The sequence below is a fragment of the Phocoena sinus genome, chromosome 17 (genome assembly GCF_008692025.1).
Source record: "Phocoena sinus isolate mPhoSin1 chromosome 17, mPhoSin1.pri, whole genome shotgun sequence".
Classification (NCBI taxonomy): domain Eukaryota; kingdom Metazoa; phylum Chordata; class Mammalia; order Artiodactyla; family Phocoenidae; genus Phocoena; species Phocoena sinus.
The window spans coordinates 77,120,294-77,142,818 of record NC_045779.1 but is presented as its reverse complement, the minus strand read 5'-3'; the positions used below and the strand labels follow the sequence as shown (position 1 = coordinate 77,142,818).

Genomic DNA, 22,525 nt, shown 5'->3' with positions numbered 1-22,525 from the left:
TGCCAGAGACAGCACCCCTCCCTCCCAGACCCAGCTTCCTGCCGGGGGCTTACAGCTGGGGGCACAGATGGCTTGGAAGGTGTGGCTACTGCTTGCCAGGCCGCCTGTGACATCACACAGGGACACACTGGCCGCAGCTCACGCAGGTGTCCAGGTACATGGGAGACTGAACCCCTGGGGCTGCCTGCCTCTGCTTGAAGCTCCACTGTTCACCCATCATTGCCCAAGACACCCCACTCCCACACTTCCCCCCTACCGAGGCCTCAGCACTGGCTCTGAGCCCATTCTGCCACCGGGGTCCTCCCTGCGGCCTCCCCTGCTCCCGGCCCAGAGCTCAGGACTCCCTCCAAGGGGGACAGAGGAGCCAGCATCCATTCATTCATTCATTCATCCAACTTAGAATGTTCATTGAGCATCTTCCAGTGCCGGGTGCTGGGCTAAGCTTGGGGGACACAGGGGAAGAAGTCACCGGAACAGGCATAAAGCCGGCCCACCCCCAAACGGGACTGCTGACCACCCTCCACCCACCCCCACCCTGAGAAGCCACCTCCCACGGGCATGGGCGGGCCGGCTAATTACAACACTGCGGCTGCCCCAGGAGGGGGTGGAGGTGCCCCCCATGCAGGCAGCATTACTGAGCCAGGGGCCACCTCGCCCCTGGAGCCAAGCCCCTTGGGTTCCTCGCAGAGACCTCCCTCCACCCTGTGCCTCAGCTTCCCGCGCTGTCACTCACAGGGTTAGAACGGAGCATTTTCGCAGCGCCACCTGTCGCTGGGCTACCCAGGTCCCACCTGGGCCACACCTGCCACCGGCCCAGCCTCCCCTCCCCTGGCTCCTGCAGGGGGAGCATCGCCCCCATGGAATTCCAGGCACTTGACCGCAAGCCTCTTTCCCTGGGACCACGCAGGGTTCCCCTGCAGCACCCCTCCCCCAGCTCCCGATCAAACACCATCTCCTCCGAGAATCTTTACTGACCAGGTGACCTCCGTAGTTACTCTCTGTGCCTCAGTTTCCTCATCTGCAAAGAGGGAAACGACCGCAGCTGCCTGACAAGGCCTGGCACGGAGCACCACCACAGCCCGGCCGTCAGCACTGCCTGTGGTACCCTCACCCCGGAGCGCAGACGCCGCCCCCTCCTCCAGTCTCAGCATGGCCACCCGCCTCCGCCTCCTCCAAGGCTGGACGCAGAGCCCTTGACCCCGTCCCCCATGTCAGGGCCTTGCCTCCCCGGGTCCCTCCCCCGTGCTGCTATGCCCCTTCCACCCCAGCACCCCCAGGCAGCTCAGGACCCCACCTGAGACCCAAACTCGGGACACAGAGCTGTCCTCAAAGGAGGCCCGCCCACCCTGCCCCCCATCAGGGGAGGGGAATTGCAGGGACCTCCAGCCCCCCACCACCCCTCCCTTCTCTCTCTTCCACCTCCATCCAACCAGCTGGCCCACCCTCCCCACCAGGGTGGGTAGCAAGAGACATGTGTGTTCTTATCTCAGAGGGAGGCTCAACACAGGTTTGATGGGGCCTCCAGCCCCAGACTAGAGCCGGGAACAAGGTCCCATGTCATTCACCCACCCCCCACCCCCCACCCCCAGTGAGTGGTCACCACAGTGAGGCCTGGCCTGGGGCTGGAGATGGTATGGTGGCGCCCACCCTGCTGCTGCCCACACAGCATCCATGGCTCCCTATAGCCTAGGAAACTAAGTTCTGAATTTTCAGCCCTGCCCCTCTACCCTCAGTAGGGGGAGGGAAGGAGGGGGCTATAGGATTCATGCCTCCAATCTCCCTTTTCTTTCTAGGACCCAAAATGCCCCCAGACACTCCTCACCCACAAGACCAGGTGAATGTGCCCTCCTCCTCCAGGAAGCCCTCGGTGCCCTCCAGGCCTGGGTTTTCATTCCTATGTGTACCTACCCAGCATCCATGTGGGCACTGGGGGTCAGGGGTAAATGAACCCTCACGACCCTACCCTCAGGGCAGGGTGGGGGTCGGTGGGGGGACACACACCAGGCGGTGGATTGAGGTCGCCAGAAAGGACATTGACTGGGGGGTAAGGGGGTAGACATGGAGGCCTCTCTGAGGAGGTGGCTTCTGGGCAGAGACTCAGGACCCACACCCACGGCAGGGGCCCCCGAGCGGGGACACATCAGACTCCCCGTGAGCTCCACGAGAACAGCGTGCCCCGTCTAGCACTGCTCGCCAGCGCAGGACCCCTTCCACCCCCGCTGTCTCCGTCACCCTCACTGCTACACACACCCCCATCAGAGGCCAAAGACTTATGAGCCCCATTCCACACGGAAGCCAGACAGAGAGGCGGAGCAGAGCCACCGAAACCCGGTTTTCCGGTTCGAAGCCCAGGGTTCCTTCTCTTCACTCCAATGAATCAATGCAAACGTCATCCATTCAGAGCCCGGGCCCTGGGGAGTGTTAATACAGACAAGGCCTTCAGAGCAGCGGGAACGGATGCCAGGAGGCCCAGCCACAAGCATCCACCACCCGGCTCCCGGCCCTCAACTCAGAGCCCAGCAACTCTCGCTTTGCACACAGTTATGACCGACCTAGAAAGCGGGACACTTCCAACCCCCTCAGGGGGTTATTAAAACCCAAGACAACAATGGATGACAATCTAAGCTACCACTCATTAACAATAAATATTAATAACAGCAGTTACCACCTGTCGAGAACCTGCTTTCTGACACAGCCTGAAGACTGTTAGGGTCAAACAGATGGTGAGGCCCTCTGTTCATCGGCTGGGGCTTCTGCGCCCCTGAAAGCTCCACTGATTCATTCTGTGCGAGGGGACTTAACGCGGCCCGACAGGTTGCCGTGAGGCTCAAACTCCGAATCTGCACTGATGGCCAAACGAACCACAGACTGCCTGGGGGCTGGGCTCTCTCCAGCCCCCGCAGCACCTCCAAGGGCACCTGCTGGCCAGGTGGCCCCGGCTCCCTTCACGCCAGCTGGCGAGCAGTGGTTATTCACAGCACGTCCTCCTTTCACCCCCCAGTGTGATGACACGTGATCACCCGTGTGGTCACTGCATCGTGACTCTCATTGAACACGAGGACACGGCTGCAGAGGAGGCTTGGTCACTACCCAAGGGGCAGAAGAACCAGGCTGGACCCCAGCGGGGCCTGAGTCCCTTCTCTGCACTGTGACCCCGTCCCACCTCTGATCGTGTGACCAGGACCGCTGGTTACCCTCCCCCTGTACCGCTGAGGCAGAGGGCGCCAGAACCCGGAGGCCCGGGCTGCACAACGTCACAGAGCCTGGGAGGAGGGTGTACATTCCCACGTGGGCCAGTCTGGGCTCTGGAAGGAAAAGGACCCCTCGCCCCATTTGACAGAGGAAACCACTGAGGCTCCCAGCTGAGCTGCGAGCATGAACAGGAAGGCCTGAGGACCCCCGGTCCCCACCCTCTCTTGGGGTCTGCCTACTTCCCGGTCCCCACCCCACCCGAGCCTGCCACGAGCCCGCGGACACTCACCCTCCGTCCTCAGTCCTGGAGTCCGCAGAGGCCGGCCCCCAGCCCAGCTTTATCCCCGGCCTGGCCTCCCTCCCAGCCTCCGGGCCTCCCGCCCTCCCCACGTCAAAGGCCCTGGAACCACCCGCCTGCCCGGGAGGCGGGGGCTCAGGCAGGGGCAGCCCCGGAAGGATCCCGTCTCCCAGGGCAGCCCCGGCAGCCGAGCAGGGGGGCTGGGGCACAAGTCTGTGGTCACGGCGGGCACCCTGGTCCCGGGAAGAGGGCAGGAGAGCCCCCCTCCCCTGCTGGGCCGGGCTCCGGGGCCCGCAGGGGGCAGGACAGTCCCCAGGGCCCTGTAACTGCTGGCAGCCAGAGCTGACGGGGGCAGCAGGGGAGGCGGGGCCAGCTCAGAGATAGCGGGGAGGGGTCAGAGGCACCAGAGCCCAGGCCCTGCAGCTGGGAGGGTGGGGGACCGGAGCGACAGCCTGGAGGATTCCCGGGTCTCTGGTGCGTCTCCGCACTGCCTGCTGTGGGCTGGAAAGGGGGTCCCAGGGCCCTTCCCTCGCGGGGATGGGGAGCCCACCGCACCCCCATCCACCCCCAGAGAAACAGCCCAGCCCTCTGCAGCCCGCCCCCAACCTAAGCAGCCCCCTGGTGCCCTCCCCAGCCTGCTCAGGGGGGCAGCCAGGTTTGCCCAGAGCCCCACTGAGCCCGGCGCTCAATTCCTCCTGTGTCCTCCGCAAGGAAGCCAGCGAAGAAGCGAGTTAGCCCACCGGGCCCAGGCCTGGGATCCTCGGCCCTACAAAAGCACTGAGGAAGTGGGAACCCCACCATGGGGGAGGGGCTGTTCCTGCTTCCCAGATCAGGGTCACTTGCCCCTCCCCCACCAGGATGCTGCCCCAGTCACGGTGACATCAGGAGGGGTGGAGCCCATGGGGGGGGGGGCGGTATCTCAGGCCCACCCAGCCCACAGGGCTGTACTTCTAGGGGGCAGAGGGAGGCCACCAAGAAGTCCACGCTATGCCTGCTCCCTGCCAGGTGAGCAATGGGGGCATTTCCTAGCTGTAGGAGGGGCCTCTACCCCATGCCACCCAGACGGCTACCCCATAACCTCCCCACGCCCTGCCACATCCACAGGTCCCCACCGGTTCCCACCGGCTGCCACCCCCAGACGGAGGCCCCTCCTAAGGGCCTGTCACCCAGGCTCAGCCCGTCATGGCTACCCGGTGCCTCGGCCAGTCCCCAAAGCCCTCCCCAGCCACCCAGCCCTCCAGCCTCACAATACCAGGGACCTCCACACAGAGGCGGGTTGCCCACCTTTCTGAGGCCCAGGCCTCACCACCCCCTTCGGGGCCCCGGCATCTGTATTCACACGCGCAGCTGGGCTGACCCGGGCAGTTGGGAGCAGTGTTCTGTAGGCCCTGCCGCGCCCCCGGCTCCCTGCTTGTAGAGCCCCCGGTCCCAGGGGTCGGGTTGTCTGAGATGCAGAGCCCATCACTCTGGAGTGTGGGGCGCTGGGTTGGGATTCTAGCCAGGGGGAGCAGAGCTTCAAAGCCTGCCCCACCCTCGGACTTGGACCGGCACCCACAGTCCCCGGCGCGTTCCTCCTGGGCCCCGTGGGGCTGGCACCAACTCCTGGCACCATGCCGCCCCGTCTCCGAGGCCCCTAAAGGCCGGTGTCCAGAACGGGCGTGGCGTCCCAGCAGGGCACGGAGTTTCACGATCCACTTGAAGCTAATGGCCCCTGTGAGGCGCTCGCACCCCCCAGGCCCCCCTGCTCAAGTGAAGGCCCCCAGGAGGCCCAGAGGATCCTGGCCTCCCCGAGAGCTAAGTGCTCCCCAGGCAGAGCCCCAACCCCTCTTGTTCCATGAACGCATACACGGGACCCTCAACAGGCAGAGGGAACCCCAGGCTTAAACTGGGGTCCCGGGCTGAGGCCTCAGAGAACAGGGGGCGGTGGGTGCCGGGGCCCTCACAGAGGGTCCGTGTGGCCTAACAGGCCTTCTCACTGGCCGGGAGGAGGCTGCCCACCAAATCCTCACCCACCAGGATCAGCTGGAGACCCCACAGGATGCTCAGCTGGCAAGGGGACAAGGCCCGCAAGGAGCACGCACTGGGATGCCCACGGTGGCTGAGAAAGTCCTCCCCGGCTGCTGTGTGCCCTGGGCCCATCGCCTCACCTCTCTGGGCCTTCTGAGTCACCAGCACAAAGCAGGAGTAACAGGCCCGTTGAAAGATAAGAAAACAGAACTGTACCCCGTAGGTGCCCACGGAGTTTTCACGTGGCCTGCAGGGCAGGAGGTGGGGTGCACACGCAGGTTCCAGTGAAGCCCAGCCTGCGGAATGAAGCCTGATCAAACTGGGCCACGGCCCCAAAGCCCTCTTCACGGAGGAGTGGCTATGGCTAACTCCTTGGGACCCCTGGCCGGTGCGGGGACGGCTCCCCGAGGGCGGGGAGGGACAGAGGAGGAGAAGGGCTGTGAGCCGCAGCCAGCACCCCGCAAGTGATGCGGCCCCTGCCCGCCGCTCCTGGGCACCCCAATCCCAACAGGGAGCAGGGTCGGCTCCCACCCCAGCACCCTCGGCGGGGAGGCTCTGCCCCCAGACAGGGCAGCCAGTCCCCTGTGCCCACCCAAACACTCTGCACCCACCAGGGAGGTGGGAAGCAGAACTGGCCTGTCCTCCACGGCTGGACCCTGTTAGCACGGTGCCCGGGGAGCTTGTGGGCCCCAGGGGCGAGTGGACCTTGCAGCATCAGGATGTGATGGCCACTTCTGCTCACCACCACACCCAGGAGCCCGGCCAGAGCGGGAGAGAAGCACACTCTGCCCAGGTCACAAGAGAGGAGGCTGCAGCCCAGCTGAAGCCAGGTCCACGGGCCACCCAGCAGCCTCAGGACACACGCAGCCACCGCCCAGCTCAGCCCTCCTCTTACCTCCCATGGAGGTCCCGTCCCTGGGCCCAGCGTCCAGCCCCATGAAGTGGGAGAAGGCCCAAGGACCCCACCGTGCAATGGCCCCGCGCCGTGCCCTCGTCACAGGCTGCTCCCCACATCCATCCCCAAAGCTGCACTGGAAGACACCCACCACCCCATTTTACGGATGAGGAAACCAAGGCTCAGACCATGCAATCAGTGACTTGCCTGAGGCTCCAAGCCAGGATTCCCAGCCAGCCCAGGGTGGGCACTTTCTGTGTACATTCAAACAGCCCCTGGAGGGAAACTGAGGCCCAGCCTCCCACAGATGTCAGGGCTCCAGGAGGCGGCCCTATCACCCGGCGCCTGCCCCAGTCCCCGGGGCCCCCCTCCCCTGCTGCGCCCGGAGCACAGGGCCACTGATGGTCAGGCGGGCAGGAAGGGGGCACGAGATCACAGAGGTGGCCGGGGCCGCTGGCCAAGGCCCTGGTGGATGCACGTCAGAGGGGCCTGCAGGAGCCGCGGGAAAGAGCTCTGACCTGGCCTCGGCAGGCCACGTCCAAAATAACCAGCCCCACCGCCCTGCAAGGACTCAGCCGGGCGCACGTAGGCCTCTCAGCCCCAAACGCTGCCAAGCTGGGCGCGGAAGGTCACAGCTATTTCTGGGCCAGCCTGGCAGCAAGACGCAGCCCCCCAGCGCCCCCAAAGAGCCGGCGCAAGAGGGGCGGTCGAGGCAGGCCCCAGCCCCAGGACGCGGGGTCTCTACCTGTGGCCGAGGGTCTGCTGGGGGACCCCATGCTGCTGCCTGTTCTCTCTGAGCTGGCTCCGTTTCAAAAAGCCCATTGGGGGCTTCCCTAGTGGTGCAGTGGTTGACAGTCCGCCTGCCGATGGTGCCCCGGTCCGGGAAGATCCCACATGCCGCGGAGCAGCTGGGCCCGTGAGCCATGGCCGCTGAGCCTGCGCATCCGGAGCCTGTGCTCCGCGACGGGAGAGGCCACAACAGTGAGAGGCCCGCGTACCGCAAAAGAAAAAAAAGCCCATCGGCACCATTAGTGTGTCAGGGTCACGTTGGTCCCACTGGCAGTTAAGGGCCTTCTCGGCCACCAAGCTCTGTGCTGGGCCCTTGGCCGGACAGAGAACCACATCCGACCCCTGAAACAAGCAGGGGCTCTGCCCTCCACTCTCCAGTGGCTCCGACCCTAAGCGCACAGGGCCGCAGGAGGCTCTGACCGTGGCAGGGACCCCCCCCGTGCCCACACGGGCACCCCCTGCCCTGCAGGGCCACACCCCCGGAGATGCCAGCACTGCACCCTACCACACACAGCCTCCAGCCTGGGGCTCCTCCTGCCCCATGCGGGTCACCACCACCCCCATAACTTTGTGGGCACCAATGACCATGTGGCCCATGGGAACCTCTGGCCTCTGGGCCAATGAGGCCCAGAGAGGGCAGAAGACCCTGAGGTGCAGCCTCACTCAAACCCGGGCCAGGCAGGTTCTCTGGGGGCCGAGGGGGAGGGCACAGTCCCCTCTTATCACCCCAGGCCCAGGCTTCTGCCCCACAGCCTTGTTCAAGCTCTTCCTGCCCACAGAGTCTGCCCTTCCCAGCAGATCACGAGCTCGGAGCCTGGCCTGGTTCCCATCCTGGCTCCCCCCGCCAGCCGTGTGACGCCGGGCACAGCCCGCAACCTCCCTGTGCCTCAGTTGGCTCAGCGGTAAAACAGGTTCACTGGAAGCTCATCCTTCTCGGAGCTGCCGCTGGCGCCTCTCCCGGGTCTAGAAGGACACCCCCCTCCCAGGCAGCCTTACCTGCGTCCCCCGACTGTTGCCGCCGTGCTGGACACCCACGGGGCTCTGACAGGACTCCGGGACCCCCAGGAGGGCCCACGTTCAGGTTCACGATTGTCCCAGGGGGTTCCTTGGGACACTCAAGGGGACCTCTTGCCCGCAGGATGTCTCTACAGACGTGGGGACCTGAAGATCTGAAGGGCAGCCAGCCGCACATTTCCAGAATGCGGGGGTTTTTTTTTGGCTGCGCCACACAGCATGTGGGATCTTAGTTCCCTGACCAGGGATCGAACCCATGCCCTCTGCGGTGGAAGCGCGGAGCCCTGACCACTGGACCGCCAGGGAAGTCCCTCCGGAATGTTTTTGAAGCCAGGCCCTAGCAATGAGGCACCTCACAGAACCCTACTTGGGCAACGCCAGGCTAGGGCACCCTGGGCCCCAGCCTCCCAGCTGTGAGGGTCGGAGAGCCTCCTGGCCTGGCTCCCCGATTCCTGCTCGCCTGTGTGTCTGGGACCGTCTCTCTGAGCCTGGGCGCCATCTGTGAAGAGGGACCATGAAGGTTCCCAGCTGTGAGGAGTGTTACAGGCGGACCATGCTGGTGGTCACTGTGTGAACGTCACGGCAGGGGTGGGGCATACCACACACCCCTCCCTGCTTCCCCTGTGTCCCCACCTTGGCCATGCCGTGGCGACAATGACCTGAGGGTGGCAGAATTAGCTCCTGGATGCAGGCATCCCCAGCCCTGAGAACGGCCGAGGCTGGATGCCCAGCCCAAGCGGGCAGTGGGAAGGGCCCAGCCACAGGGAGCCAAGTGCCCGCCGAGCGCCCAGCCATGCCACCCTCCCCACGGCCCCTGCCGCCCCCTCGGCAGCCCCGCCAATGCCAGCAGAGCTGCCTTCCCAGACAGAAGGCAGCAGAGGGCCGGGCACAGCGCGTCCTGGGGAGCTGGGCATCAGGACCCGGGCTGCCTACACCACCCGCCTTAAGCACCTGCCCAGCTCCCAGGGGAGCAAGCAGGGAACCATCAGACCGGATGAGCCGAGGGAAACCCCTCCTCTCCCGGGCCTGAGCTTTGTGAGGGGCTGAGGCGCCTTCCAGCCTGGGGTCTGCACTGGCCCTGGCTCCCTGGGAGGCCCTGGGCATTGCCGCGGGCCAGAGGGCAGACCTGCGCCAGCCCCTCCACCCCTCCCTGCCCGGGGGCCAACTTCAGCCCCTTTCCCTGGGCTGCACAGCACAGCACGGCATGGCAGCCTCCCGGGAGGGGCTGCGGGCTGGATGAGCTGGCCTGAGGGTGGCCCCCAGGGCACAGGAAGGGCTCCACCTGGCAGCATCACGCGGGCCATTCCCACGGTCAGAAGGACACAGCGGCTCTCAGGCCTCCTCCAGCAGAGCTGGGCCAGGACTCCGGGGGGCAGCCGCGGGTCAGCCCCTCGGGGACCAGGAGGCCCCTGGCTGCACCTACACACTGGGCAGAAACGCCCAGAGCCGAATGACAAGGTCCTGCTGCTGAGCACAGGGAGCTGCTGTCAACATCCTGTGGTGAGCCGCAACGGAAAAGAACATGAAAAGCAATGTCTGCGTGTACACGCACACACACACACATACACGAATCCCTGCTGCGCGGCAGAAATTAACGCTGCAAATCAACTATACTTCAATTGAAGAAAAAAAAAATGCCCATAGCCAGGTGGCTGCACAGGCCCGGCAGCCCTACTCGCCAGGCCCGGCAAGGCCAACATAAAAAGAAACGTATGCAGGGACAGAATGGGGGGGGCACACTTCAGAGGCGACCAAGCGGGTGCCCTCTCGGCTTCATCTGACCCCTCGGCAATTCTGTGAGCTCCGCACGGGGCACGGACCCGGGGTGCAGAGCAGGGCAGGGGCTGCTCTGTGCCTGCACCCCCAGGTGCACCCCGCTGCCCGGGCTCAGGGGATTGAAGCAGGGGAGAGACCGGAGACAGATCCCAGACAAAGAAGAACACCGGCCCCACGCATCAGGGTGACGAGGGTCACGGGGCAGGGGAGGGCGGGGACTTTGCACACAGACGTCTACCTGCCCCTAAGCCTCACTCCTCCATTCACTCAGCAAAACTCAGGCCAGGGAGGAAGGATGGCCCACCTGCTCTCCCACACCCGCGGAGCACCCCACGTCCCAGGCAGCGCACAGGGGCTGCTTCACTTTCTCTTGCCAGCGAATCAAGCCCCTGTCTGCTCGAACCCTGGGACAGAGCTGGGTTACATCCTATTTTGCGGACTAACTGTGAGCCTGCTCAAGCCAGGCTGTGTGGGGCAGGGGAGCCGTTTACATTTTTTTTTAATGGAGATAAAATTCACCTAACGTGACGTGCGCCATTTTACTATTTCAAAGTGTGCGCTTCGGTGTTTTTTTAGTACGTTCACAGTGTCGTGTAACCATCACCACCACCAATTCCAGAACACTTCCATCGCCCCCTAAAGAAACCCACAACCGTTAGCAGTCACTCCCCAACCCCCACCCCGGCCCCTGGCAACCGGGAACCTGCTCTCTATCTCTCCGGATTTGCCTGTTCTGGACACTTTCCACAAATGGAGTCATCGCTGTGTGGTCCTCTGCGTCTGGCGCCCTTCATCCAGGATAATACTTGCGAGCGTCACCCACGCTGTAGGGTAGATCAGGACGCTGACCACGAGTCCACTGCGTGGAGAGACCGCATGTGCGTTACCTGCCGTTTGGCAGACGGACATTTGAGTCGTTTCCAGGTGACACAGGGTGGGTGGGCAGAGAGGATCCAGGTCCACACCTGGGGGCACCTGGTCAGCCCCTTCCCGGCCCGTCAGGGCCGCACCAGGCTGCCAAGGGCACTGGGCACGTCTGGGAGGGACAGAGGCCCCAGCAGCCAGACGGAGGGCGAGGGGCCCTCCAGGGTTCCAGGCGGGACACTGCTGGCCTTCAAGGATGGGAAAGGTTTGTCAAAGCCTTTTTAGAAGTTAAAAACACAACTATCACACGTAAAGTGAGTACGAGTCTGAGATCTAGTCGATCATCTGTGACAGAGCTGGCAGCGGGCAACGCTGGCTCAGAGGATTCACGGCCCTGAGTGCTTTCAGCCCGCGGATTCTGAGCGCTAAAGTGCGAGAGGGGAGAAGAGACCAGCGGTGTCCGATGGGGCCCCAGGGAGGCAACCTTCTCCACCCGACAAAACCGCACATTCACGCGACTCCCCCCAGTCCAGGCCCCGCTCAATCAGAAGCAGGTACGGACATCCCTCGAGAGCTGCGTTGCCCCAGGCGGCCTGCTGGACAGCACCCAGTAGTCACAAAAGGACACGCCGCCCCCCTTTTGCCTTAAAAGATCCAGCTGGGTGAATGGGGTAGGTGTCTGGGTGGAGGGCACGGCCTGAGCAAAGGCCACAAGGCAGGAAAGGGCAGGGAGCAGAAAGGTGACCCGGCCTTCAGGGGAACCACAGGGAGCTGGTCCCCAGGGCAGGCGGGCTTGCGGGGCACCGGTCCTCAGAGTCCCCAAATCCAGGCGTGTCACAGAATCAAGCTCAAGGTAGGGAAGTGGGAACTTCCCACAATCCCCAGCGGTGGGGGGGCAAGACGGCTGCCATGGGTGGTGAGACGGCAACACCTGGGCCCAGGAGCCTGGAGCCACCTGGGGTGACCAGGAACCTGAGGAGCATTGGCCCAGAACCAGGCCCCCATTGGCATCGCAGGTCCCCCCAACCGTGCCCCGCACTCCCTACGTGGTGACAGCTGAGTCCATCCTGTCCTCCTCGGCTGAAACCCTCCCATGGCACCCACACGGCGAAGAACGAAAGCCTGTGTTCGTCCTTAGGCCTGAAAGAAGGCCCCGCCCCCCTGACCTCCTCCCCCCACTCCCTTACTCGGCTCCAGCCTCACCTGCCCTCCTGCTGTTCCTGAAACTTGCCTCTGAGATCCTGCCTCCGGCCCTGTGCACGTACTGTGCCCTCTGCCAGCTCTCTGCCCTGCACCATCCCACACTGACACCAGGCCTTTGCCTATGGGTGCCACCTACCCAGGACTCCCTCCTGGCTCTCCTGTGCCTGTCCAGACCCCACCTCCTTGGAGGCCGGCTCACCAGCCCACAAACACACACTGAGCACCTACTGAATGCCCTGGCTATGCTCTGGGTCCAAAGGAGCCCTCCGGAAGAAAAGCTCAGTTCCTAGCAAGACAGCCAATCTGGCCATGGCAGCCAGGTGGTGACCCTGAGGGCCAGGCGCCCCCAGACCACGGCCCCAGCAGCAGCAAGAGAAGAAGAGAGGCCCTTGGCTGCCGAGGAGCCCCTGCCCCAGCTGGACTCCCAACGCACTGAGAAGCTCCCATCTCAACCTACTTTCCACACAGATGCCCTGGCAGAAGGGGAGGGGCGTGGAGAGCACTGTCTTGTCACGCACGCGGCGCCCAGGAAGAAATGGTCTGGGGGCTGAGGCTAGCCACCGCCCCTCGGCCAGCCTCCTCCCCAGCCTCCCCAGATTCCGGGCTCTCGGCGCAGGGCTCCCCTAACACCCCTCAAGGCTTCTCCCATTTCAGCAGCATCCCAGCAAGCGCCAGGGAGCCCAGCTTCAGCCTCCTGCTGCCTCCCCCACTCCCGCTCACGCACACAGCCAACGTCTCCTAAGAGAGCACCCTTCCCTCTGCTTCCACGTTTCGCTGGACTTAGCATTTCATTACAAGGCAGTAGAGCGAGGCCGACACTTCTCAGACCTGGGGTCAGCTGCCCTCTACCACCAGGAGGTAGCCGATCCTCCACAAACGGGGTACCCACACCCCACGGCGGCCGCGAGGCTGGGTCAGTGCAAGCAGCACAAGCAGCAGGCTTGGGAAGGGTCACTGACCCTCCTGGGACAGGCTCACGGGTGTCTGTCCTCAGCCCACAGATGCCCATGGATGCCCTTGGACCATCCAGTCTCACCCAGGACTGGCCGGTGGACACGCCTCCCGGAAGCATGCTCCTGAGTCCCAGATCCACCCGAAGCCCTGGTTCTCGCGCTCACTCCCCAACTCAGCCTGGCCCCGGAACCCAGCACGCTCTCTGGGAGGCTCTGCCCATAAGAACCTGCGCCAGAGCCTTCCAAAGGGAGTCGGGGAGGGGAGGAGGGGAGGGGAGGGGGAGGGGAGAGGGGGAGGGAGAAGGGGGAGGGAGGGGAGGGAGGGCGAGGGGAGAGGGGGAGGGAGAAGGGGGAGGGAGGGGAGGGAGGGGAGGGAGGGGAGGGAGGGGAGGAGGAGGGGGGAGGGAGGGGAGGAAGGAGGGGAGGGAGGGAGAGGGAACGGAGGGGGGAGGGGAGGGAGGGGAGGGGGAGGGGAGGGGAGGGGGGGAGGGAGGAGGGGGAGGGAGGGGAGGGAGGGGAGGGAGGAGGGGAGGGAGGGAGAGGGAACGGAGGAGGAGGGGGAGGGGAGGGAGGGGAGGGGGAGGGGAGAGGGGAGGGAGGAGGGGGAGGGAGGGGAGGGGGGAGGAGGGGGAGGGAGGGGAGGAGGGGGAGGGAGGGGAGGGGGGAGGAGGGGGAGGGAGGGGAGGAGGGGGAGGGAGGGGAGGGGGAGGGGGGAGGGAGGGGAGGGAGGAGGGGAGGGAGGGAAGGGAGGAGGAGGAGGGGGAGGGGAGGGAGGGGAGGGGAGGGGAGAGGGGAGGGAGGAGGGGGAGGGAGGGGAGGGAGGAGGGGGAGGAGGGGGGAGGGAGGGGAGGGAGGAGGGGGGAGGGAGGGGAGGGAGGAGGGGGGAGGGAGGGGAGGGAGGAGGGGGGAGGGAGGGGAGGAAGGGGAGGGAGGGGAGGAAGGGGAGGGAGGGGAGGGAGGAGGGGGGAGGGAGGGGAGGGAGGAGGGGAGGGGAGGGGGAGGGGAGAGGGGGAGGGAGAAGGGGGAGGGAGGGGGAGGGAGGGGAGGAGGGGGGGAGGAAGGGGAGGAAGGGGAGGGAGGGGAGGGAGGAGGGGGAGGGAGGAGGGGGAGGGAGGGGAGGGGGAGGGGAGGGGAGGGGGAGGGGAGAGGGGGAGGGAGAAGGGGGAGGGAGGGGGAGGGAGGGGAGGAGGAGGGGGGAGGAAGGGGAGGAAGGGGAGGGAGGGGAGGGAGGAGGGGGAGGGAGGGGAGGGAGGAGGGGGAGGGAGGGGAGGGGAGGGGGAGGGAGGGGAGGGGAGGGGGAGGGAGGGGAGGGGAGGGGAGGGGGAGGGAGGGGAGGGGAGGGGGAGGGAGGGGAGGGGAGGGGAGGGGGAGGGAGGGGAGGGGAGGGGAGGGGGAGGGAGGGGCGGAGGGGGAGGGGGAGGGAGGGGAGGAGGGGGAGGGGGACGGAGGGGAGGAAACCAAGGAGGGGCGCTCCTTGGCCTCCCCAGGGCTGTCTGACCCCTGAGCCCACCAGGCTCCTTCTGAAGACAGGAGGCCCAGGCAGGCACAAGGCAGCCAAGCAGACAGGACGCAAGGCCCTGAGGGGTCAGCGTCCCTCCTAGCGCCGGGCAGGCCCAGCTGGCAGTGTCTGTGGGAACAGTCCCCAGGCCTGGCCGGCCACACTCAGGCCAGTCAGTGGGCATTGGGGCTGCAGCAAATGCTGGGGCAGCTGGGCACGTCCCGAGGGGCGGAAGCCCAGGCCCCAACCCCGCTCCAACCACGCCCAGACCTGCAGGCTGATCTGGGGGTCTCATGGGGGTCCTGGGGGAGGGGCGGGAGGGCTGGGGGAGGGGAGGAGAGAAAGAGGTCTGTGGGGCATGACCACCCCTACCGTCACCATCCATGCCCCCAGACCCCGCCCACCTCCAACGCCCCAGAGGCTGCCCCCTTCCACCTGCGGCGCTCTCCCCCCAGCCCTTGCCCTAGACGCCTCCTCCTTGACCCTCAGCTGGCGCCGAAGTCCCTTCCTCTGACCCCTCTCCGGGGGCTGGGGCTCCTCCCCCGGCTCCCTGGACCCCACACCTCCCCTGATGTCACACAGTCCACCCAGGGCCGAGGCTGCGGTGGCCTCACTGCTGTATGCAGACCGTGACTTCGTGGGTTGTGGCCATGCTGGGCCTCATCGGGGGCCTGTGGGGGGCAGGGGCAGCTGACGAGGTGGACGGACAGATGGACACCCTTGATGAACGGTTCAATCTACACTCCAGCCCACACGCCCAGCGGGCTCTGCCTGGCCCTGTCCTCCACGTTCCCTGCCCCCTACGCTCCACCCCAGGACCCCCAGCCTCTGGCTGTCCTCACAGGCCTGGGGGCCCCTCGGGACGGCCCTTCCGGTGACTTCCTGCCAGGGAAGCTGGGAGGAGGGGTAAACAAGGCCTCCAGATGGCTTCCTGCGGCTGCCCGGCGACCGTGGGAACGGCCCAGCCCTCGAGGCCACGGAGGATGGAACAGGAGCAGGGAAGGGCTGCACCCTCAGGAGAGCACCTTCTGCTCACCGCGGGGTGCCCCCTTTTACACCTCCCAACATGCCCACGAAAGGGGTGCACACCTCCATTTACAGAGGGGGAAACTGAGGCACGGACCGGCGGTGTTAACACCGCTCACCAGGTGCCCCCTCCTTATCAGACTGCCACCCGCCGTGCAGGCAGGTCCTCCCAGCCCCGTGTGAGAAACAGGGAAAGCTGAGGCCAGAGAGGGGAGGGTCTCCTGGGCCAGATGAGCCGGTGGCTGTACTGGGGTGAGGTCCACTCCACCCCGGTCCCACACACACCTGAAGGCCCCTCATCTGTAAACGATGGGACGACGGTCTGGCTCCAGGCCGTTCTACAAGGACCGCACAGCCCCGACTCGAGGGGCACCAGCCAGACACGCCTGCCACCCTGGGCAGGGTACGTGGCCTGGGAGACGGGGCAGTGACAGCCACTGCCGCACAGCTGGCCGTGAGGATGAATGCCGTGCCCTGGACCAGCTCCACTCCGGCCTAGAGTGAGACCACGACAGCGCCCCTGAGGGGTGCTCTTAACTCAGGCCCCGAGCTCCGGGGAACTGCCTCCACCCAGCTCTCCCTTCCTGGAGCCCCTCCCGCCAGCTACTGTGATGCCCACATCCTTCAAGCCCCAGCCAGACACCACCTCCTCTCAGAAGGCTACCTTGACTTCCTGCTCCAACAAGACCGCAAAATCTTGGGGACACACGCTCCAGGAAGGTGACAGTCGTCTCCTGCAGGTCCTGTTCACCCACGGTCCCTCCCGGGGTCAGGACCACCTTTCTCCGCCCTCTCCAATCCCCCACAGGGGCCAGTGCAGGCCTGGCGGCCCCTCAAGAAGCACAGGAAGGCAGGAGCCAGGCCAAGCCAGTAGGCTGCCTCCCCAGCCCCGCCACACAGCAGCCAAGCTGGTGGTGATGGGGGCAAGAGGGAGGCAGGGCCCTGTTTAGGAGCAGCTGTCACGAGGGTACTGATTCATAAACAGGGTCCATCCGGACCCGGGCCCCGGGCCCCCAAGTGCCATCAGGAGAGAGGCCCAGTCAGTGGTGGAGGGAAATTGCCAGTGAGATACATCACGCTGCACGTGGGCAGCCCGTCCCTGTGAGATCCAGCATATGCCCCGCAGCCCAGAGCCCAGAGCAGCTGTGAATTTCCGGGGCTGTCTGACTGTCATCACTGAATCTGTACCGAACAACACGGAGCACTGTTTGGTTGGTCCCCGGCCCCAACATGAGTTCCTGCGCCCAGGAGGTACCATCACAGCAGGGCCCCAGGCCCTCTCTGCCCACTCCCTGCACAGGGTCTGGCCCAAGAGCACAACTTGACAGACAGGGGAACTGAGACACCCACGGACGGCCCTTCCCGAGGTTGCAGGCTTCAGAGACTGTAAACGGCAAGTCGGCCGGGCCGGTCACAATGGGCAGACGCAGGGCTGCAAGCAGGTCGCCTGGCCCAGGTGGCTTGGGCTTAACCGCCAAGACTACCAGCTTTGTCCTGACCCCCCACCCAGTCTGCTGTGGGGTCCAAGGTCTGCTCCAAGCTCTCCATTCTCTAGACAAGAAAACTGAGGCCCAGTAAGAGCAGGGGCCAGCCCAGGGTCACCCAGAGAGGCCTGGCAGAGCTGGGGCCACGGCTCTGGGCTCCCTAGGGCTATGCGGAGGGGACTGCGAGGTCACCATGGGGAGCCCCGGGCACCCCCGGGCACCCCCTGAGCTCCGCATGGCAATTCCCAGCAGATGGGCCGCTGGGCAGCCAGCCAGAGAGAAGTGAAGGCCAGGAGAGGGCCCAGCAGCTGAGCCCATGGGGAGATGAAAGGGGAGGAAATGTTTGGCTTGGCAGGGCCTGGTCCAGGCAAGGGAGGAGGAGGGGCCTGTCCCAGCACCAACAGACGATGCCCGGAGGGTGCCAGCGGAAGTAGCAGGAAGGGGCGCCCGCTGGGGGCAGGCACAGAGCAGACAGCACGTGGAGCCCACCGTAGGTAGCGGTGGGGCGGTGACGGGACACACAGGCGGTCGCTGCGGGAACTCTGTGTGGGGTGGCGGGGAATCCTCGTTGCTCTCCCGCGCCTCTTCCAGGAAGCCTGAGTCACAAGGGGGGCCCCCGGGGCCAGGAGAGGGGCCGGGAGCACCACTCCCATGGGAAGGGGACAGGGCAAGGCTGCCTGCCCGCCCGCCTCCTCCAGCCGGGCCAGCCCTTGCTTCGGGGTCTTTGTGGCGAGTGAGGCCATGGGAACAGGCTCCTGCAGTTCCCAGGAGGGACTGGGGGGAAGGAGGAGCTGGTGACAGCAGGTCAGAGCCCCCCTGCTGCAGAAGGGGAAACTGAGACCCCAGAGGAGAAAAGCTGGCCCAAAGGCAGACGGCTAATGAGCTTTCATTGACTAAGGGGGCTCTGGGCAGCCAGGCCGGGATCTGGGGAGACCCACAGCAGCACCCATGGACGTCCTGGCTGAGTCCTCTTCCAGCACATCGGCCCCCCGCCACGTACCAGAGACCACCCCTCCACCCTGCTCTAGAACACTCCATGGCTCCTGCCGCCCCTTCCCTCAGAATCTGAGTCAGGAAACAACTGCAGCACGACGCAGTCTGCGGGCTCCCAACCTTCCATCTGCCCACATCAGCCATGGGTGCTTCCTTCCCGGGGGCATCAGAATCTCCTGGGGGACGTGTGGGCGCACCTCAGAAAGCACCAAGCATCTGGGAGCACCTCCCCCATTGACAACCTTGGGTCTGATCCAGCCCCTCATTTGCTGGTGCAGAATGGAGACCCAGGGTGGTGACACCCACCCCTGGACTCATCCAGGACTCAGCCAAGCTCCGGCCAGGCACATAGTAGGTACACGATAAAGGTGGCGGCCGGGAAGATCCAGGATAGAGAGGGCATCCGTGGCACAGAGGCCTGAGAAGCTGGGGCAGCGGGAGGAGCCGCGCGGGGCTCAGGTCTGACTGCTGGACCAGTTTCTCCTCAACTCCCTTCTGGCAGTGATGGCCGAGGATAGCGGAACCCCACTCCAGCCATCCTGGGGGATCGTCACCTTCTAGAGATGAGAACGCTGGTCTCCACAAGGCTCAAGCCACCTCCTTGCCTGCTGAGACCCTCGGGCACTGAGGCTTAGGTCCTCACATCCAAATGTACACACCAGGGACTTCACTGGTGGTCCAGCAGTTAAGACTCCACGCTCCCGGGCTTCCCTGGTGGCGCAGTGGTTGAGAGTCCGCCTGCCGATGCAGGGGACACAGGTTTGTGCCCCGGTCCGGGAAGATCCCACATACCGCCTAGCGGCTGGGCCCGTGAGCCATGGCCGCTGAGCCTGCGCGTCCGGAGCCTGTGCTTCGCAACGGGGGGGAGAGGCCACAACAGTGAGAGGCCCGCAAACCGCAAAAAAAAAAAAAAAAAAAAAAAAAAGACTCCACGCTCCCAATGCAGGGGGCCCGGGTTCAATCGCTGGTGGGGGAACTAGATCCCGCATGCCGCAACTAAAAGATCGTGGACGCAGCAACAAAGATCCTGCATGCCACAGCTAAGACCCACCACAGCCAAATAAATAAACAAATATTAACAAAAAACAAAAAACCACCTGCCTTGCGAGGGCTCGCAGAGGACACAAACTCCCAACTGAGGCCTGGGCGAAGGACGGGACAGACCCCAGGCAGCAGAACGGTCACTGTGGCAGGAACTGGGCCTGGCTGGGGCTTCCACACACCCCTGACCTGGGCGGCCTTCCAGAGTCCCAACAGGAACAATTCCCAGCCCGCCCGGGGGACTCGGGGCACTGGGCCAGAGGTGGGGTGGGACAGAGGGGCCTCCTCCCTGAGCCATCACTGCCCAGAGCCCCCGTGACCTCGGGAAGTGAGAAGCCTCGCTGAACTTTGGCCTCTCGCTGCAGGACAGGTAGACAATGACCCCAGTTGCTGGGGAACAGACCAGGATGGGGGAGGGGCCCAGCACACAGCAGGCACCCAGCACACCTGGTGACTACCTTCTCTGAGCCTCGGCTTCCCCACCTGGAAGGGGAGCCACCACCCCTCTCCCAGAGCCCCGGCGGCAGGAGACACTGTGACCCTGGGGACGTGGACAGAGCCCTGCTCCACACGAACGGACCTGCCCTCGTTCCCTCCAGCCTGCAGAGTCCCTCCAGGCCCGGCTTCCTGGCCAGGAAAACGGCAGGGAGCATTGGCTAAGCCCTGGGCCCTCCGGCCAGCCTGGCAGCCCACCTACCCACCCGCCAGAACCCCCAGCACTGAAGGCAGGGTCCAGGAGAGCAGGGTCACACCTGTTCTGTTCCCTGGTCCTCAGTGCCCGGAGCTCCACCTGGCAGAGTGGACCCTGGCCACATGCATCAGTGGGCACACACAGCCCCACCCGTCACGTGGCATCACCGTCCCAAGTGAGAGAAGGGTTTTGTGAGGTTCGGCGGGGACATGCCCAAGACAGCACAGCCATCTGTGTGTGTGTGGGCGCCTCCACTTGACTGCCATCTCCCGGGGCCAGGGCCCAGGTCAGCCTTGATAACAGCTTATCAGGGCCTGGCACACAGTAGGTGCTCAAGTTTTTGTGACTCAGTGAGAAAGGAATGCCTGACGGGCTGCTCAGAGCCAGACTGCTCAGGGAGGACCGCCACCCAGATGACAAGGACTCAAGGAGGCACAGCGCCACGGCCTGAGGCGGGACCTGCCATCGTCCACCCCTCAGTCCAGCACCGGGCCTGGCACACGGTGCGTGGCAAGCACTATGGGGGTGTTGTGGGGTGGCCAGCTCCCCAGGGGGACACCTGGGGGGCAGCTTCTTCTCCTGAATACCTGCAGCAAGGGAGGCTGGGTGGCCGTGGGGAGACCCCCCCACACCTGCCTCAGGGCCCATTTACGCCTCACAGCAGCCTGCCAGGAAGGTCAACCAGCACCCACTTCACAGGTGGGAAAACCAAGGCTCTGGTGAGGTCTGCAGGCTGAGGGGCTGGACATGACTCCACCTCTCTGGGCCTCAGTCTCCTCAGCTGAGAAGTGGGGTTAAGAACTTCATGGGAGGATTTGAGGTCAGTGAGGCAAGGCGCCTGCACGGAGCTGCAAAGGGGTCTCCATTTGGGCAAGGCCACAGGCACCCTGTGTCCGCTGACCCTCTCTGGTCCACAGCCCCACACTGCTCCAGCCTAGGAGCAGGCCCCCCTGGAGTCCACACACCTCTGATGCCCAGCACCCAGGCACCCACCATCACATGCAGGGCTGGCCACAGAGCCGGCCAGCCAGGAGAGGAGGCACAGCGCATGCCCACCTGCCAGGGCTGTTGTGCACGGCACACTGTGACCAGCTGGCCTGGGCTCTACCCATCCTCAGACCCGCTATCAGGGTCCGGCCTGTGGGGTCACCATGCTCCACCCAGGAAGGCCAGACCAGGGCGACAGCTGCTCTACTGGCCTGGTGGAGCTGACACGCCACCCACCCCAACTCAACCGGCCACCAGCTAGCTGCCCGGGAGAACACAGGAGCGCATCACGAGCCGCCTGGGACAAGGCTGGGACCTGCTCTAAGCTGGGGGACTGCTTGGACAGATGAGGCACCGCCGGGCTACCAGCCCCAGAGTGGTCTGAAAGCCGGGGCGCGGACCTGTACCGGGACTTGGAGCTCAACCTCGTTGACGTTCGCCGGCAGCCGCCCCCCCCCCCCCCCCCCCCCCCCCCCCCCGCCATCACGACGCAGGAATCCGGTGGGGTTGTGGCGGGCAGGAGCGCTAGGGACCAACTCCCCCCAAACTGTGCGGAGGAGGAAACTGAGCCAGGAGATGGAGGGCAGCACCAGACACCCTACCGGCCCTTGGGGAAGAAGTATTCGGGGGCGGGGGGAGGGGGTCACGCCTCCCAGCCCGGGCGTCCCGTTGCCGCAGGGGGAAGCGGCGGGCGGAGTCCCGAGCCGGCCCCCGGGCTGAGAGTTGCACGTGGCAGCCTCCAGGCCCGCGCTCGCGCCGCAGCGCCCGCCGGGAGCAGGGCCCCTGGACTTGGGTAGTCGGCCCGCCCTCGGCCCGCGCGCGCCCCTCCACGCACCCGCACCGCGCGCGCGCCCCCGCCAGAGCGGGCACGAGGAAACTGACCTGGCGGTCCGGGCGCCGGCTCCACAGGCGGAGGGCTCGGGGCGCATGCGCGGGCACGCGGGTCCGGGGCGCGTGCGCGGCCCCGCTCCGGGCGCGCGGGCAGGGCCCGCCGCATCACGTGGACGGCGCGGCCCAATGGGAGCGCTCCCCACACCGGGGAGACGCGGGCTCGCGCGCGCGCGCCCCGGAGCCCCGCCCAGATGGGAAGAGGCGTGTCCGTGGGCTCTGACTGTGGTCCAGTATCCCTCGCAAGGCGGCTGCTGCGGGACGCCGGGGCGGTTGGGGGGCGGCTTGACCCCGATTGCGGGTGAAGAGGGCAGGGTGCGCCGAGGCTGAGGGATGGAGTCCGGGGTCCAGGGGTTTCAGGAAACTTTTGGAGTTCTGGACTTCCTCTTGTGTCGACTGGGGCTGAGCCCCACGCGCACGGCGCGTTGCCGTGAGGATGGGTTACGGAAAGCAGACACCTGTCCCGGTGCTTGGGGTCAGACCGGGCCTCGAGGCCCCCAGGCCGCCCATGATACATGGGGCGGAAGGTGGCTTTCGGGGAGCGGGTGCTGGGGCCCTGGGAGATCTTAAGGTGCCCCCTTGGGGACTGGTGAGGAGGGCCCCTTATGGATCAGCCCATCCTAGGGAGCTCATGGCTCGGCCAGTGGTGACATATGGAGGAAACCCAGGACAGAGGGTGCATGGAGCCTGGCCAGGGTCTCCCGGGCGCCTCACTCACCCTACCCTGTCCCCCACACCAATCCATGGACCCCCAGCCCAGCCAAGTGCCCAGCCTCTCCTTCCAGACTGTGGTCCTGCCTCCGTTTCTCGGAGAGGATGCCCTCCGACCACCCACCCACCTGGACCCCTGGAAGGCAAGAGTGAGCCCATCCTCCTCTGTGCGGAATCCTGCAGGGCCCTGCCTCACTGTCCCCAGGCCACCTGAG

At 65.5% G+C, this 22,525-nt stretch overlaps 1 protein-coding gene across 2 annotated transcripts in view; it reads right to left on the bottom strand.

The window, feature by feature from the left end:
• The window catches only part of PTP4A3 (protein tyrosine phosphatase 4A3), a 35,589-nt gene extending 13,895 nt beyond the window's left edge, over positions 1–21,694 (bottom strand). Inside the window, exon 1 of one of the 2 annotated variants that reach the window (XM_032610453.1) lies at positions 21,594–21,694. The gene's annotated coding sequence lies outside the window, so the exon portion shown is untranslated. Of the gene's footprint in view, positions 1–3,481; positions 3,572–21,593 lie in introns of those variants that run through there. The other variant, XM_032610455.1, reaches the window with a different exon arrangement.
• Between the last annotated feature and the right edge of the window lie 831 nt (positions 21,695–22,525).